At 45.1% G+C, this 16,852-nt stretch overlaps 1 long non-coding RNA gene across 1 annotated transcript; it reads right to left on the bottom strand.

Annotated features, from left to right (window-relative positions):
* Nucleotides 1-11,658: 11,658 nt before the first annotated feature.
* On the bottom strand, nucleotides 11,659-16,637 carry LOC140213693 (uncharacterized). Its single transcript, XR_011890591.1, has 2 exons — nucleotides 16,547-16,637; nucleotides 11,659-12,166 (listed from the first exon to the last, which is right to left on the bottom strand). It is a non-coding gene; the product is annotated as an uncharacterized lncRNA (long non-coding RNA).
* Between the last annotated feature and the right edge of the window lie 215 nt (nucleotides 16,638-16,852).

Below are 16,852 nucleotides of genomic sequence, written 5' to 3'. Positions count from 1 at the left end.
GGCCCGGACCGAAATTCTCCCACCTTCATTGAAGCTACTCGGCAACAGGAGGCCGCCTGCCAAGCTCAGTCGCAAGAAGGCTGCAGACCCGAAAATTGTGTACCTTTCGTGGCAGTGGACCACGAGTTCATGTAGCGATTGACGGACAACTCCTTCGACTTCGCTTGTACGCTTTGCGAATGCCTATGGTCTCCGGCGGGTTTGCAGAGCGCTCCACTGCGTGCAATGGATTGTCTCCGGGATATTTTCCCCCTCGCGAGTCGCTCGAGAACTTGCGCTTGTCGGCAAAGTGTCGCGGATCCCTGGGCCTTACTAGGCTGCCTGCGATGTCTATGTGGCAGGTCTTCACATGCCCCGAGCCCCCTATTCATCTCCCGCGTCTCGATCGCATCTCTTAACGTCCATGAAAGCTGCAACTACTTATATGAAGAAACTGTGGTGTCATGCCTGCTTCCTACGACAGAGGTATAACACCATTATGACAGCGAAACTGTAAGCCTCTAGTTGGTAGGGATTTTTTTCTGTCCGCGTGCGAGGTTTTGCTCACCAAATAAGGCGGCTGGTATACTTTGTGAGTTTCAGAGTAACAGTATCATGTTTTCTCATATATTTTAATACCAATTTCATGCTATCACGTATGCAGATTGTGTGTAAATCGTACTTTGCAAGTGTTGTGACGAATTTTATTTTGAGAAAATGCGGTAGTTCACTAACTCACTTGCACCTACTATAATGAACAAGTATGCTGCAGATACCCACGCCTGCTTGCGCCCGTGTGCACACGATGCATCAGTCCGTCATGCGTGGGCACTCTGCTCGTTGCGCCTATATACCACAGCGTGTGCTGCGCTGTGCACTTTTAGAACTGTTAAAAAGTTACAGTGACATTTCTCTTAAGGAGCGCGACCTACGCGCAAGCATATAGATACCGCGAAACTCACAGTAGCGTCCAAGCACAAACGGAAAGGGTGAGAACGCGGTCGCGGGCTATAATAATCTCGACCGTGTGGTGCCTCGTGGGCCATAAGGAAAGCGCATAGTAACGCGAAAGCGTTAAAGGGCCCCTGAATCGGTTCAGGCAAATTTTGTAGACGCGTAGAATACAGCTAAAGTAATCATTCACACCATAACTTGTGTGAAGCGTTTCATATTAAGAAAGCTACGGACGATTACAAGTTACCCTCCTCGAAAGCCATGCATTTTCTCCTCAACTCGTTCGCCGAGTGATCGGGGCTAAGCTCCACCTTCACTGGCTCTGGGTCATGATGACACTTCGTGTAGAGTACTTCCGGTTCTCTCGGAGGGAGCTCGCGAAACCTCTCCGCCAGCTGCTTTGCAGTCGACCCCAAGCGACACCTATCGAAGCAGCGTGCGTTGCGAGCATTATATCGCAGTGCCAAACGTGTCTTGTATTCCGGTAACCAGAGGCGAGCTGGGCATTTCGACGGATGGGTGGAGGCACAAACTCAAGCTGATGAAGGAACATTAGCGTAGGCGTACATGAGCTGTCCGTTGCAACTGTCCGTTGCCTACAAAGTGTTTACTAAGTTAATTGCAAATAGTGTCAGGAACACCTTAGACTTCCGTCAACCAAAGGACCAGGCAGGATTCGGTAAAGGCTACTCAACAATAGATCATATTCACACTATCAATCAGGGGATAGAGAAATGTGCAGAATATAACCAAACATTATATATAGCTTTGATTGATTATGATAAAGCGTTTGATTCAGTCGAAACATCAGCAGTCATGGAGGCATTGCGGATGCAGGGTGTAGACGAGCCGTATGTAAAAATACTGAAAGATATCTATAGTGGCTGAGCAGCCACTGTAGTCCTCCATAAAGAAAGCAACAAAATCCCAATAAAGAAAGGCGTCAGGCAGGGAGATACGATCTCTCCAATGCTATTCACAGCGTGTTTACGGGAGGTATTCAGAGACCTGGATTGGGAAGAATTGGGGGTAAGAGTAAATGGAGAATACCTTAGTAAATTAGATAAGAGGAAGGAGCTGTTCCCCGAGATCAAGGCGCGTTTCGATTCGTATGAGCCATGCCGTACCGTCTGTGCATGCGTGGGCGTGTGAACGCGAGCTAGCGCGCGTGTGGAAGCGTACGTGTGGTCTAGGCTTTAGCTTGGCCACCACAATACGCGCTTGTTCGAGCAGAGGCAGAACGCATCGACGCCCAGCTGTTGAACGTAGACAACCAGGTAAAGAAAAGTGGCTGGACTCGGAGAATACTAGGCATTAGAAGTTCAACGCGGGCGCGCAACAACTTTGTCGCCGCACACTGCAGGACGTGTTCACTGATAGGGCACACCGGAACGGAATACAAGCAAGGAAAGCCCACAGTACGGGAGCTGGTTCTCCGCATTCTTCACTACACGTCACTTCCGACGGGCGATACTGGCGTCGTTTTTTTTTTTTCAGTTTCGGTATCAAAAACATTGATTCTTGCGAGCTCTTTCTGATGGATTGATCTGCATTTCAAGCGTAAGATTTCGCACAGAGGCTACTGCACGTCTCAATTATCTGAAACTAGGCTTTTTACGAGGTCGAAAATTTTGTTGCAGTTTCCCTTTAAGGGCCCCGTGTCGCAGAAAATCCGCCCTCGGTTTCTCGCGTCGACCGTCCGTTTCGGGAATAATCATTCCTAACCGTGCCATAACCAAACACCCAGACCAAACCACGTAGGCCCTCCATGTCGCGCAGGGAAATTACTGAGGTAATTGAATTCCTGAAAGTAAAATGCGTCAGAAGAATCGTAAGCTACACACAGCCTAGGTATATGATAGCGTCGTATTGAATTTTGAATATATGAGAAAACATAATTCTGTTACGCGGAAACTCAAACTCGAACCCCTTTTAACGCTATAGCTTTTTCCATCTGCCGTTTGAGGTCTGTCTGAGTAGGAGCGGCGCGGCCCCCTCGGTTCCTTGGACACAATCAAAAAAAGAAAAGAACCACAAAGCTTGCATTGGTGCATAACGTTCACCGCCAGCGTTTTTCGGCAAACATTACTCTCAATGAATGTACGCTCGATGAATCTCGAAGCGGTGCTTAGATTAGAGTCTAGGAGAAAGAGAGATGCAGGAAAAAGAACAGAATGGTGAGACGGTTATAAACAACTTATTTTAAAACTCAGAATTTGCTTGACTTGCTGCCAGCATCTGAGAATTTATCAAAAATTTACCTAGAATGGCGAGATACTTGACAGTAGCAAACAAAAATTGCACCGCTTAAGTTAGGACTGAATATATCGTAAATCATGATATAATGGAACCTACAAGGAATCCGTGCATAAAACGTTGCGAGACTATTCTGCAGTCGCTCCATCCACGTTTTTTATTTTCATTCTACGCTCCCGATCACGCGATACTTATGTATACGCAGGCAGATGGCAAGTTCGACCACTGTCAAAGCTCAATATTGAAAATTCACAGCCATTCCACTTTGTAAAAAAAAAAAAAAAAAAACATCACACTACCGCCCGGAAGGAGAAGCAGCGATGGCGATAGAAAATTAACAGATAGCTGTACGAAGTAAGGATAGTAGCTTTATTGGCCGCATAAAGTTTTAAACATTCGCTTACTAACTAAATTAACAATGATAGAATGTGTAAGCATGGCTCAACGAGGACGTAGAAAGAAACAGACACACAGTGACAGCGCTGTCTGTTTGCGTCTGCTTCTTTCTACGTGATTGTTCAGTCGCCATTCTATTATTGATTCGAACCAACAAGCCTGTCAATGTGTTTTCACTAAATTAACCAGCACGGTGCCACGCACGCACAGGTAAACAGGAAGACACCTCGCTCAATGACAACGGAAACCTGTCAGAACGCTGAAGATAGGAAACGTGGCAGCAGCCGCGAGCCAAATGACCTCCGTGCGCCCCATCTGTCGTATCAACGCGAACGAAACTTTGCAAGCACAGCGCATACGAAGCTACCTGCACTACGAGCACACTGGAAACATCCCACATCGCTTTGAAGATGAGGGCTGCGTAGGCGCGCACTTTGGCCACGTCGCAGATTGCTTTGAAGACACACGAGCACTGACAACGCGTCCCTACGGCGTCCGCGCAAGACGTCTGTTACGGCATCCGCGATTCGCGTGAACAACGCCACAGTATACGCCGCGGTTGCCTCCACGTTGTACGGAGCGGCAGGCGAGGAGACCATCAAGGCACACTGGCAACCAGCGGAGTAGAACGATTCTCCTCCCTCGCCGGACCTCTTTGCCTTGCGCGCCGCAGGAGATCGAACGCATCTCGACGGCGTTCCTCGCTCGCCCACGAGAGATTGAACGGCGTTCGCCGGCTGACCCTCACACGCTTTCATTCATACGGAACCTCACGGCGATGGCAACGCCGGAAATGCGCCTGGAGTGTACATACAATTGCTATCGCAATAGAAAGACAACGCCCACCAATGAGTGTAAAAGTGCGCTTATTTTGGGGCTTTTCTCGTCCGCTTCAGTAGAATACCCTTCGAAGACGCGCCATGGCTACAAATAGCGGCTACACGTGTAGATGTGCCCAAATTGAAACGCGCCAAGCGTGTGAAGCTGGCTTGCGTGCAAGAATTCGTATGAGAGTTCTATGTCCTTTATCGCAGCATGCGTCCGTGGCGTAATAGTTTCAATGTCGGGATTCTGTGCTAGACGTACGTCCTGTGTTTGAATGCGGCCTGCAGATTGTCTCAGTTAATTTTATTTTATTATTTATAACGCTGTACTTTATTGAAAATGAAGAATTCAAAAAGTCCTAGAGACGTATAAAACCAGAAGGACGGAGTTTAGGAGAATTCATCTACGTCCCATGATTACAATGGAGGCTGAAGCGGCCAGGTTTAAGCTCCCGTAGATACCAGCGCCAGGGCTCCCTCTAGTAATTATTGCGTGAAACTAGGCATTGGGTGGCTTCTCAGCTTTCCTCCTGCTACGCCAGTCGTCAGCATATGCCTTACTGGTTTGCTTTGCCTCCTCATAGAGGGAGGGAAAGCTTTGATACACATACATTCAAATATGTATCGGATGATCGACATACGCAACTCCGCTGTGAAAGAATTGAGAGATGCCTGAAATTATCGTGAGTGTTACATGCCGGAGTACCTTTGATGCCGCTGAAAATGCGCCAAACTTGTCGTGTTGCAAGCAAGTTACTGAAGCATATAATGCAAGGCCTATTGCATAGTATGCATTATGCATATCCTGCAGATACGTCCCGAAACTACGCTGCAGGTCGTAAATGTTATAAAAAGATGAAGCAGACTTAAGCTTCGCATCTAAGAGTGGACTTCGATAGCATTGAAAGATCCCTGACTGTTTCTAACACTTCCGGGCAACTGCAGATTATATATAACCGTAACGCTTACCGGGAAGCGCTGGCGGCTGCATGTATGCACGCAAGCGAGCTTTCCGACAGAGACGCGCCCTCTTTTATCGGCCGACTTCCTATTATTGCTTTGCACTTCTGATATTTCAGTCTAAGAAGATTGAGTATTAAAGGGATGGCCCGTCAGTGTTTTGTTTCATGGCACTCTTTTGTCGTGCGCCATTCTCAAACTTCAGAGGAATAACTTTGTAAAGTATGGGCCGTATAACGTAAAACTATTACAATGTCTTTTTATTCCAATCTCCTGATGTCAAATTTGCGTAACCGCTGACGCAAGCATCGGGCGGTCACCCGCAGGGTTGTCTGAACAGACTAATCAAATGCTCCCCTCGTTCATAGGTGGTGACTTTTGTTTGCTTGAAAAACGAATAACATTGCTTGTCTTAGCTAATTGGCTCACAAGAGGCGAGGAGCATGCGCAAGTGGAGAGGGATTCGATGGGGCCGAGCCACTGCACTCAATATGGATAACCGGATGAAGAGGATGGTGCCGGCGTCTGCGATTGGTCCGCTTTCTCTTCCTTAGCTTGCGGAGGCTCGTCGACTATCGCGGTGGCATGCAACGGAAGCTTAATGGCGCTCAAACGGATCCTCAGCAAAGAAGAGTTGGCAGAACGAGGTCGTAAACCTGCCGAGAGTTCTCGAAAACGTTACAGGGCCTTAAAAAAGTTTTATTACGCGCAAATGACCCCATGCTTTCCGGCAGGGGCGAGTATCAGGGCCAGCGGGCGAGGCAGGGCCAGTGTCGGAGCGATCAGCGGCAGCCATCTTTTATTCCTTTCGGAACGGGGCAGCCTGCGGCTGTTCAGAAGAAAATTCAGTTTTGTTCGGTATATTAATGCATCTTTAACGCGATCGCGTCACTTTGACCTGGCGAGATTTTACGGTTTTGTGACGTCGCGTGAGATGCAGGCAAGAAGGTGCAGCGCGAAAACTTTTGACCAATAGCCGAGGGCTAACGGCAAAAGGCGTCGAATCAGAAATAACTATTTTTGTTTTGTTTGGTCAAAATATGCAAAATCAGTGTGTACACGTCATATCAGATCGGGAGCTATCGCGGTTTTCGTGACGTCGTGTGACAGACAGGTGAAGTGGGCGTGGTCCAAAAACGTTTTTGACCAATCGCGGAGGGCTGATTGCAGAATTGGAATAGAAAAGTTTGGAATAGTTTTACGTTACAGCGCCCTACATAAGACCAGGTTTGAGCATCTTTAGGGATAAAAGAACAACTTTAGTACCGTATAGAATGTGCATGATTCGGGATGATTTTCCCAACCGCCGGCGCCCCATACCTACCCCGACACCGGATTTTCTGCAGCAGGGCGCCCTTAATGCTATCGTGATTAGACTACTAATAACTGCCCCGCGATAATTAAATGAGCTCAGTAATTATGCTGGTAGCGATTACACTACAATCTTCAAGAGGGGAAAGCATTCCTTATGGAGATCATATATCACAGAAAGAAAATTGTAGAACTTTCAGCGTATGATCGAAGAGACGGTTGAAATCGGAGATTTTTCCCTCGCACATAGCATTACGCTTTGTAAAACCATAGGCTGTGGCATTTTAAAGCAATATTTCTCCGCGAACATACCCGGACATTCCTGAACATGGCTGCTTGGCGCTGCTGCTGTCCTGACGAACAGCTCGTATTGGTCGGCTAGTACCTCTGTCTCTCAGCACAACAGCCCGACGCTCTAACTATGAGGCCTCGATTGCATGCATGCTTGTGTCGTGTCGACGCCGACTCGCTCGTTCAGATCATCGCCGCTTGTCACTTGGTGTAGCACACGGGCGCGGGAAGACATGCACGCACCCCGCTTCCCTTTACGCCGAACACGCAGGAATGAAATCGTCACATTTTGTAGGAATTGTCGCAACCGCTTCTTGAAAGCTTCGCTTCGCATAAATTCCACAATGTGAAGCCTGCATAGTTTCTTTTCCTTATCGTTTACCAATTCATGCATTGCAACATATTAAAACAGCTCACCGTTAACAGCTTGGTTTGAACAGACAACGCGAGGGAAGGAGCGAAATTTCCGCCATAGGTCGTACTTGCAGCTCATTTTGCATTCGGTCGAAACACATTTTTTCCTGAATCCATCTGCGAGCTGTTAGCCAACTAGACTTCCAGGGGGGCAGAAAGACATTCCTTGGCTTTAAGTTATTCTATTGATTTAATTCACTGCGATATTTGATACCGATGAGCCTGCTCACCAATAATAATACATCATAGTAAGTAAACTTACCAAACCTTAAGATTTCATTTTCATATGTTCAGCAATGATAAAGTTGGTTCCTCCATTTCACATTGTTGAAATAAGGTGAACCCGGGCAGCTCATTAGTTCTTGTGCAATAAAGTACAGCTACAGTTTATTTCGCACTAAGGTCTATGTTTAGAAGGCATGGAAGCAATTTCTGGTATCAATTCTCTACATTAACTGCTGGCTGCTCTGCATCACCAGGGCCAGCCTCATTTATGTAGATGTACGTTCTGAGAAATATCACTGGCTTCACAACCACCTTAAGGCGCAAGCCTTTAGCGACCGCACATTTTGCTTCAATGCATCTTCATCTCTTCTATTTGCTGTTTTCTCAAGACGTTGTTATAATTAGAAAGCCAACAAACACTGACACCAATGACAACATAGGGGAAACTACTTGTGCTTAATAAATAAATAAAGAAACTATAAATTATTGGAAACAGAAGGTGCATAAAAAAACAACTTGCCACAGTTGGGGAACGATCCCATAACCTTCGCATTTCACGTGCGATGCTCTGCCAATTGAGGTACCGCGGTGCCGTTTCCCCATCCACTTTCTTGGGTATTTATGTTGCGTAGTAGAACCCTGGGAGTGTTAGCCAGCGCCTTCATTCACAGACCTTGGCGGCGGATGTGGAACAACATTTCTGCCCCAGGAGTCACGAGAACGTGATCGTTTTGGCTGAACGCAACCGCTCAATATACCAACACATGCTAACTATACATACCCAAGAAATTGTATGGGGAAAGGGCACCGCGGTAGATCAATTGGTATAGCTTCGCACGCGAAATTTGCAGGTTGTGGGATCGTTCCCCGCCTGCGGCAAGTTGTTTCTTCATCCACTTTAATTTCCATTAATTTATCGTTTCTTTATTTTATTTGTTAAGCGCAAGTAATTTCCCCTATGTTGTTCTTAGGGTCAGTGTTTGTTGGCTTATGATATGACTAATAAATGTCGAGCTCCTTGGTTAGCCCCCCTTCTTCTCGTATAGAGACGTTCTTGTGCTAGATCAGTGAAGTAATGTGAATCAATATGGGCATCTCCTACGATTCCACCGCTTTGTTCGGTACTTGCTAACTTGATACTAACTTTTTAGTGGGTATTCAAAAACGCAAACAGTGGCTCACTGTTTGCAAATGTTAAGAAATCTCGAATCATGTCCACACATTATTATTGATTCTAGCTCTCAGGAAAATTGAAATACTAAAGTCAGTGTTTCGATATAACAAACAAGGCTGATAAACGCTGGCCTCTAGCATCGACTCTTACATTTCCGCATATAGGGTATTCCTGACTTTTGTAAATTGCTGCTCTGGAAACGTCACAAATGAATTCTGGAATTGTCATGACCAAGAAAGAATTGCATTATTGCAGGAAGTGCGTAGGTTCGTGAACAGTGTCAGCAGATGGGATACAGTGCTCTTCATGTGGGCCTCTCACAAAAAAAGTTGGGTTTCTTCTTGCAAGCAGTAACTTGATCTATTCAAGTTTGATACTCTACTGCGGCAAACATTCCGAGTATGCGTCCACAAGGAATTACTTACATGAATATTTAAACCTAATAGTGTCCCGATAACTACCACTAGTGTATGGAAAAACAAAATTTCAGGTGCCAAAGCAAGCCATACCTAGTTTTTTTTTTTTAATTTGCAAACTGTATTGTCTAGAGCTTTTTTTTTTTTGTGACATGTATTCTGTGCCGCGCACGTATGACACAATATCATGCATGAATTTACTTGTCATAAAAAGGTCATGCGCTCGGTTTGCCCTGGTTTGCATCAGTTACGCTTGCGCCTCTTCCTAATCACGCAATAAATAAAACAAAATACTGAAACAGAACGAAAGGTGTACACAGAACTATTGAAGGTGACAGCCATCATTTGCCGATACCTTCATACAAGGCACGGCTTCAATTAGGCGCGTATTATCCGCCCCTTGCCATAGTGATGTGCGGAGCGATGAACATGATCAGGTACCAGCAACTACCTCAGTCATTTCAGTCGCCATATAACAGAAAGAGATCTCACATTTTTTCCGTAAATCACCGCACATTTATCTTGTATCTTGTTATTACGTAAGTGTAAGTAGGAGCTAGAGCGAAACTGAAACAACACCAGTGCTCTGTAGGTTTTATGACAGCAGTTAAGGGCAGCATAGCTGCATGAAAAGGTGCTGTCACTATGTAATGACTTCGTTTCTCCTTGCAGAGAACGGTTCCTCCTTTACGCGCAGATTTGTGCTGACGCCCATCACAAATACATTTATATGTTTACTGAAACAATATATAACACATATGTAAAAACGCATACGTACAAAAACAAAAAGTACTTCGGATATGCTTAAGTCTGGAAACGTACACTTTCACTGATTCACTTTCTGGAGTTACTCTTTAGGTAAGAGCTACTTGGAAAATCTCATTCAATTCAGTTTTTTTTTTCGCACTTTGCTTAACATCGTCAAAGAATATTGCATAGTCTGCAATAATGCAATATGTGTTACTATTGAAATCAGTATCTTCTTATGTAGTCTCCTCGCAATTTCAAGCTAAAGAAGGTTCATTCTCAGATTTCAAGCAACAGTGTAATTTGAAACAAAGGTGAGCAAAACGACAACAAGCTGAAAACAGGAGTCAACGATTCGACAAGTGGACTTGTCTTGTGCAAGGCGACGTATGCTTGCCTCGCCACAGTATATATAGACATATATATATATATATATATATATATATATATATATATATATAGGTGGGGTTCATCTACAGGGGATAGGGCTAGAGCAGGTGGTTGCGGCAACGAGCGTAGCTGTGTTAGTGGCGAGGGTGTCGAATTGAGAATAAAGGAGTACTTTTACAAGGCCTTATGTTTTTACGCAAGACCAGCAATATTTAGACTACAACACTCATCACCCGCGACACTGCAAGGAAGGAATTCTCGTCGGAGAAGCGAAACAAACAAGAAGAACCTGCAGCGAAGACCACGGCTATCCACCACCTAAATGACCTTGAACCACCCTATGAGAAAGAAACTATCGACATGTTGCTCTCGATAGAGCTTATGATGTCGCGCCGAGCTTGGAGAGACAGTCGGAATTAGCGAAGAAATAGACTACACCCGAGTCTGACATACCGCCATCCTCTAATACAAAATATTCTAATGCAGTCGCGAACATGAACAACATCCTACGAAAATACCACCCAATATTATCATGTAACGAGCGTCTGAGAAAAGCGTTCCCGGATGTACCAAAAGTTAGCAATGGACGCAACAGGAACTTTAACGACGTGTTAGTGCACGCAAAAGTAAGCCAACATCATTTCCCCGCAATAAATGCATGTTGTCGTCCCAGGTGAAAACATGCAGGCTCCTTCGAAGTGACATTAAAATTAAAAGCACCGCAAATTGTTATGCACACGAAGCCAAATCTAGCATTGCTCCTACAAGCTCGAATGTGATTTATGTGCTTGAATGTTCTTTCTGTAAGAAACAATATACAGGTGAAACGGGACAATCAGCGGACGTCAGAGTAAACGGACATCGCGCGGACACAGCAAAAAAGCTTGACAAAGCCGTGGCCGAGCATTTCACCCAATCAGGTCATAACTTTCATGAACTTCAACTCTACATACAACAGTCAAATTTCTGTCCTGAACGAGAAAGAAATACAGAGAATCATACGTTATCCATGAGTTCAAATGATTGAAACCAATAGCCGTGAACGTTTCAGAGGGAGCTTTAGCCCCGTATCCCGAAATGCATTTTAATTCAAGCCCATGCTTGACTTGATTTAAATGACGCCTGTCGTGAACGCACCCAAGGAAACGCAATGAGCGTCTTTGGCGCTTTCTCACCAGGCGTCATTTATATTAAGTCGAGCATGAGCTTCAAGTTAAGATCCATAACTGAATACGGCGGTTAGAATCTATTCGCTATGCTAAATTTCATGCTATAGGTAACATCAATTGGTTTGATTGCTTAGTATTTTTTTCTTTCGTTATTTATTATTATTTGTTTTTTAATTATTTATTTATTTCATTTCAATATTTCTTTTATCTTTTTATTTATTTTTACGAGCACCGGTTTCTGCCGCTCCTTTTATTATCTCTTTCTGAGACACTATAGCCCACGACTCCCAGACACGCCGGCTGACACACAGCCGCTGACACGTGATTGACAGACGGCCGTATCCGTGGCCTTGTGCACCGCACTCCTTTATTCTCAATACGACACCTTCGCCGCTTACACACCTTCGCTCGTTGCCGCATCCACCCGCCTAACGCCCTCTCCCCTTTATATGAACCCCGCATATGTATACTGTGGCGAGGAAAGCATATGTCGCCTTGAAGAAGGCAAGCCCACTTGTCGATACATCGGCTCCTGCTTTCACCCTGTTATCGTGTTTGCTCATCGTCTTCAATATCCATGCCCCGCCTTCACACTGTTTTCCATCAAACAAAGGTGTAACTTACCTCGTTACGCACACTGTAAAGACAACATTCCAATAACTGAAAAAAATGCAATAAGGAAAATAACTATAAGTAAATATTTTTATGTAGTTCTGCTTCCACAAAGATTTGAGCAAGGTAGAAATTCTACTCGCCGCATAAAGGGGCCCACGTCCTCATGGCAAATTTATGGTATTCATTCTGCAGGCCACAATGGGCACGTATTTATCTACACAATTTATAGGCGTTTATTGACGTTCCTATTTTCATATGTCATAAACGTGAATTACATTTCCGTGCACATGAGCAGACCCACGCACACAGAGACAAACGACTGCCGTTATATGTTTTTATATATATAGCAGCTGTAGGGAATCCACGTGCAAGAGAGCAATAAGGTCGTGTAAAATGTTTTTATTCTTCGATGTCGTACACGCTTCCTCGGCACGACCTGAGTATGACGCAAAAAGTGACATTCATACGCAATAAAACTAGTTCAGGCATGTTCCAAGTAGATTCGGCATTACTTCAACGCAAAGCATCCCTGGAACTTCTGTCCTGTGCTTGCGTGTCCGTTCTTAAGTGCATGATCCGCAACCCAGGTCGCAGCGGTTGGGACTATCTCCAATGTATCTTTGCACAGTGTACTCTAGCAGCTCGGAAAAACCGCCCGCGTTGTTTGTGTGTTCTCTTCCGCTGTCCCTGTCGTTATTTGCGGTCACTATAATATACAGTAAACACCAACTAGGCCAAACTGAAGTTCTTCTCTAGCAGCTAACTGTGCAAGACGGCACCCAGCAGACACCCATCATGACAATGATATGACGACGACAGCGCGACAATGACAGCGTGATAATTGTGGTGTGACGACGACCCCACGGCGACACCCGTACGACGACGACGTCATGGCAATAATGAGATGATGATGCTTCAATGACGACTACAAAATGACGAAGACGGCGTCTCACCGATTGTGTGACGACCACACATGGGCAGCCTCACGAGGGCTTTCCTCGTCCTCACCTGGTTATGCCGGTGAGGATCGCCTTCGCGAAGATTGGTGACGATGACGTAAGGGAGTTAGGACCTTGTGAGGTGAGCGTGAGGGAGGGTGCGGTGGCGTTGTGAGGTTGAGTCAGGGAAATGCGATTCACAATGAAGTACACTAAAGTCACTCGGACCATATGCGTGACGGGCTTTAAAGTCTGAAGTTTTGAAGCGCACTGGTAGGAAGTCTCGCTATCGCGGATACACGTCGAAGCCCACTTAGAAATGACTAAAGTCATAAATGGCTAAACGGAGACCAAAACACAAAACCTAAACAAACTTTTACACAATGAATAACATAGCTAAATTCGTGGCGGGGACGGCGGTACGGTACGGGGTACATCGCACGAGAGCATAATGAAAGGATCAAGCACGGGAATACGCCGCTCTGCGCTGCAACTCCAATTTACCCCTCTCCTTCACGAACGCGCGCCTCCACTTTTTCGCGCATCTTTCGCGGTGCACCGGTAGCGAAAGTCGTCACCGCTGCGTCCTGACTACAGGCGCCGATCTTCCGCCCCCTCCTTGTTTTTAATCGGCTTCGTATAAAGCAGGCTTGGAAGGAAAGCGGGGAAGGGATCGCTGCAAAGCGCGAACTATTCGTGTGCTCGAGAGCATTCTGCATGTCGTCTAAGCATCCTGTTCCCTCTTGCGTCCAAGGTGCAACGAACCGTGCAGTGAGCTGCGTTGTTGCGAGAAGCGACAGAGTTGGACGCTGTCGCAGGTGCTTCAGTTTAGGAGGTTTGGTCATCACGATTACCATTCATGTTCATCTTTCATTCGAACCCTCCCCTGTTTTTTTCTTGGCCACACGAGCCTTAGAGCGAAAGAAGTGGTGGCTGCCGTTCAACGAGCCTTGACATCATGGTACTGGTACCAATGCCTCTGTGGTGCGGCCGGTCATTCCAAATGCCCACTGTCCAGCACAATCTTCGAGAACAACGAAGTGAGGCAAGCTTTAAGCACTGCCTTCCTGCATCGTTGTTAGATTCAACGTCGCCGACCCAGCTTTCTCGCGCACGCTTGCTGTCTCAGCAGACAAAAAATGCAAATAGCAGGCAGCATAACGCCGAATAGCTAGCGTCTGCAAGGCAGTCTGGCTTGCGTTATGTCCGACGGCTCAAATAGCATTACAGCCAGCTGTACCTGCTGCGGTTTTACAGGAGATTGTGTACAAGAGGCATTAGGTATAGTCAAGCTTCCTTGCACACAATTCCAGCAGGTAAAGCTTGTGCTGGTGAGCAACACTTCATTTAGTACACTGCTAGGAAGGAAACACTTGTCTATCACGAACTGCCAAAAATGCGCATGCGCCACACAAACAAAATGGTCTGTGCACCTGGCACACACGCGCATGCAGAAACAAATAAGAATTTGTATACTATTTGGTGACCTGGTTTGCACATTTTAAGTCAGTCGAAATAAGCCCAGCACTTCCAAGGTACAGCCTAATATTTTTTTTCGTTCTCACAAAATATAATTATCCAGAAGAAATGAGTAAATTTAATATATGGTAACGTATTTTGTTTTCACTCTATTATATATTATTGCAGTTTGTAATCCCTCTGCATTCACTGTATATTATTAGCCTGCTATGAAGGTATTTTTGTTAGTGGTATGTTGAATTCAAGAGAAAGTCTGAGTTCGTGTGATCTGTGGGCCAAGAACACCTTCCTGGGTCTGCTTGAGTGAGTCCGCGTTATTCCGAATGAGTAGAATTCTGCTGCTCTCAGTCCTAATGAGTTCCCTGAGCAGAGCTTTCGCGAGTGCGATACCGAATGAAAACAGCTGAGTAGAACTGTGGTGAGCTTCAGTCCGAGTGAGCACAACTGAGTATGGATGTGGTGAGTTTGAATCCGAGTGAGCATGCCTGGGTACAGTTCTGATGAATCTGAGTCTTAGTCAGCTGTACGCAAAAAAATAATAATTTGTGACGGAGACTGGGTGAGCTCCATTTATTTTGCCGCCCTATGATCAAGCGCGTAAAAGGAAAACCATGTGGTCCACTTTCACAATAGGTGTGACAATAGATAATCAGTGTTGGAAATTAAGCTCACTGGTCAAGGAAATGGTCAATTTTCAATAGTACAAAATGGAAGGTAAGAGAAGGATGGTAGTTTTTTCTGCGTCAGGGTGTCGGATAACGCATAACTTTCTGCATGAAATGCGTTGACCTCACGCTGTCGACGACCTTAAAGTGATTTTGAGCCAAAAGGCAGAGCCGTTCTGCGGGCACTCAGACGATAACACCCGGGCAAGTTGCGTGAACAAAATGAGATCATTTGGGCAACCAGTAAAAACTTAAGAAAATTCGGCCTCCGGCCCTCCACCCTTTGTACAGGACCGCAATACATACGGTAGTTACAGCCCCAACAAGTAGCAAAAATATTGCTTGCGAGTTCTTGCTAATGTTTATTGACAATATCACTCAAGCTGGAACTTATAGTACACTGAATGTTTGTTAAATTTTTATTTTATTTATAACGACACTGCAGACAACACATCGATCCTTGCAGGTAGGGTACTGAAGCAAGCAAGCAAGCAAGGTAAATAAGAAATAAGGCTTTAATACAAGTAAGAAAACGCAAATATAGAAATATCAATACTATACAATAAATACAAATAACTATGCATAACAGAGAACATTTGAGTGACGGAGTTTAATAGGAACGAGAAGAAAGGGGGTTAACCGAGGGGCCCAAATCCGGCAACATTGATGCCTTCAGGTAACATGCGTAGGTTTATTGACCAGCACCCTTCAACCGAAAAGATCATGTTCGCGTGATGCCTGCGGCACAAAGGGTGTTCTACATGCGCCGCCAAGGCCTGTGAGTCATCACGCTGGCAAACACTCCCAGAGTTCTTCTAGGAAACATAAGTTCTCAAGAAAGTGAACGGGGAAGTGGCGCCGCGGTAGCTCAACTGGTAGAGAGCATCGCACGCGAAATGCGAATGTTGTGGGATCGTTCCACACCTGTGGCAAGTTGTTTTTTCTTCATCCACTTTCATTTCCATTTTTTATCGTTTCTTTAGTTCATTTATTAACCACAAGTAACTTCCCCTTTGTTGCCCTTGGTGTCATTGCTTGTTGGCTTCTAATGATACAATGTTATGTTGAATTTTACTATAATGCACTATTCTCTCTAATTTTCTATTTACCATACATGTCACCTAGATCTTGCTTCATCACGTATGTTCAGAATAATACGTATGTAATAATATTACCTCTCTTCGATCCCTTGTTGTTATGATCCCAGAGGGCATGGACAGCTTTTAATATAATGACAAACAAATAAATCAATAAACCAAATGTCGTAGAAGAACTCTTCTTTATATGCAACCCGAAGAACACAATAAATTAAGCACGGTTTCTGTCAACTGAAAGAGACATACCTGTCTCGGCTCCTTTTCAGTTATAGCATCTTTGCAGGTATTGTAGACCTTGCATGAGATGACCAAGACCTGCGAAGAAAGTAGTTAAAAAATATCAAGTTTACTTCATGCCACTCACACATCAACCGCAAATTTTTTACTGACAAACATTTTCGCAGCCACCATTTGTTCGTAGCGTAAGAATGGCGGAATTTTGCACCATTGTTGGCAGTAATCTATCAATATAACAGTGTAGTCCCCTTTATTTGCGTCTCAAAGAACAAACGATATTCATGACTTTACGGACAAGCGCTGCACAGATTGACC

The sequence above is a fragment of the Dermacentor andersoni genome, chromosome 10 (assembly GCF_023375885.2).
Source record: "Dermacentor andersoni chromosome 10, qqDerAnde1_hic_scaffold, whole genome shotgun sequence".
NCBI classification, from domain to species: domain Eukaryota; kingdom Metazoa; phylum Arthropoda; class Arachnida; order Ixodida; family Ixodidae; genus Dermacentor; species Dermacentor andersoni.
This window is presented reverse-complemented; position numbering and strand designations above follow the sequence as displayed.